Source organism: Bison bison, unplaced genomic scaffold (assembly GCF_000754665.1).
Source record: "Bison bison bison isolate TAMUID 2011002044 unplaced genomic scaffold, Bison_UMD1.0 scf7180017864529, whole genome shotgun sequence".
In the NCBI taxonomy this organism is placed as follows: domain Eukaryota; kingdom Metazoa; phylum Chordata; class Mammalia; order Artiodactyla; family Bovidae; genus Bison; species Bison bison.
Window position 1 is genome coordinate 1690301 of NW_011495079.1, and position 2254 is coordinate 1692554.

A 2254-nucleotide genomic window follows, 5' to 3' on the forward strand; every position below is an offset into this window, starting at 1 on the left:
GATGGACTGGTTGGATCTCCTTGCAGTCCAAGGGACTCTCAAGAGTCTTCTCCAACACCACAGTTCAAGAGCATCAATTCTTCTGCATTCAGCTTTCTTTACATTCGAGTCACTTGGCACTCATCAACTCTGTTGTATGATTCTGGATTCGGCAGGTGATGAGATGGGCCCTGCCCAGGCATCAGTGTGTGTGAGGCGGGTAAGCAAGGCAAGTATGTCAGTAATCTCATTGGACGCAGGACCACTCTCTGTAGAAACATCTGAAGTGTGAGGATGCCTCTCCCTGTGAGAAGAGGGAGGCGGGCTCTGAGTGGCACACTGCAGAGTGGGTGGGGTGTGGATGGTAGTGAGACAGGAGTCCACCCCCAGGGGCAGTCCTGACCCCTGCACTAGTGACCTGCTCCCTGTCCCCATAGAGGGTGGGGCCTGGAACATGGGACATTGGAGGTCATTTCAAGCTCAGCACACACTGGATGCTATGACTGTACCATCCAGGAATTCAGTGTTGACAGACTCAGAGGGTTGTCTTTGTCTTTGTCTTTTTGGTTTCTGCCTTACTTGACTCGATGCTGTGCTGGCCTGGCATGGTTCTTCTCTGATGCTGGCTCAAGAAGCCCGCCTCCTTGAACTGCTTCCTCCTCCTACCACTCAGTGTCTACCCAACGTCATGCCACGTTTCTCACCTCAGCCATGGAGGAAAGACAGCTCTGTAGTTTGGGTCCTTGTGTGGTGTCCCCTCTCAAGCTATCCATTCTTTAGGTCACATGCTAGTCACTCACTCCCAGGTACTTTTTTTTTATTTTTTGAGCCCTCAGTAAATGTAGATGTCTTTTTAATTTTTATTTATTTACTTTGGCCTTGCTCTGAGGCATGTGGAATCTTAGTTCCCTGGCCAGGGATCGAACCCATTTCCCTGCAGTGGAAGCAAGGAGTCTTAACCACTAGACCACCAGGGAAGTCCCACTCCCAGGTACTTTTGCATTCTGGTTATATGGAATTCGTCCTGATGCCTTATCCTTGCTTCTGGTTAGACACCCTCCTCCCTTCTGCCTTGTTATCTGAGTCACAAGCCTTTTCTCAGTGTTTGGTTTCCCTTCTGTAAGTCTCTGGACCAGACAGAGATGAACAGCAAAGCTAATGAAGTTTAAGATTAAGCTTCAGAGTCACTGGAATTTCCAGGCCTGGAAGGGGCCCTAGCATTATGATATATGCCAGAGTCTGGTTTGTAAAATCAACGAAAGTTGGTTTAGCCACAGTTGGCTCAGGGCATCTCTGTGTCCATTCTGCTGCCTCCATCCCTCTTGCTCTTGTATTGGGTGGCTATACAGTGACCATGGGCATATTGGGAATCTGGCTAAGGGGAGATTAAATCAGGAGAAAGTAGTTTGGATTTTGAGAAACATATTTTAGGTGCTCACAACCAATTCTGTACACATTCAAGTTATTCCTAGCTGTCCTGTATTGAAATAGCTTCCAGGAATACTCAAACTTACCATGCCTCTGTGCAGTATCAGGACAAGAGGTGAGAGGCTGAAGGGAACATTGTGATGTTACTGTGCTTCACAGCACTAGGTACCAGAAGAACGCTGACAGTGAGGGAGCATCACAGGTCACACTATATGGAGCTAGAAGCTAGTCTATGGGAAAGTCTTTCAGTCATGATCAGATATGTAAAGCCAATGAACATAAGTTCTGTCCTGTCAGGAATATACTCAGTGTGCAGTGGATGCAATTATAAACACAAGATATATTTATATTCCCCTTTGGATGGGGCTTGTGTGAAAAGATGTTCTTCAGAATTCCTGACATTGTGGGCACAGACATGAAACAAAACCCCAAACATTGAGGGGGGTGTGCAGATGAATTAATGTAGCAGGCCTGAGACTGCTGTTCATAGAAAGGGCTGCTTATAAGAGTGGCCTTCTGCTGGTGTCTAGCATCGTGGCCCTCAGAATGTCCCCAGTTAACAGAAAACTGTGCTCAGACCATTTATACAGTGTGCTTTATGCCAAACTCCATTTTCCTTCTGGGAGACTGGGATTCTGGTGCACAGTAGGCAGATGCTGTCTATGTGACCAGCCCTGAAGAAAAGCTGTGGGCTCCGAATCTGGGCTGCCCTGGGCAGAAACATTGCACACCTGTCAGTGCATTTTCCTTGCTGAGGGAAGGGTATCCTCTCTGTAGCCCCACATGGGAGGGAGAGAGCATAAGGAAGTCTGCACATGGATTCTTCTAGGCTCTGCCTGTCTTTCTC

General features: G+C 47.7%; 1 pseudogene; it reads left to right on the forward strand.

Annotated features, from left to right (window-relative positions):
- LOC104982269 overlaps positions 1–2254 on the forward strand; it is a 99594-nt pseudogene that overhangs the window by 29164 nt on the left and 68176 nt on the right.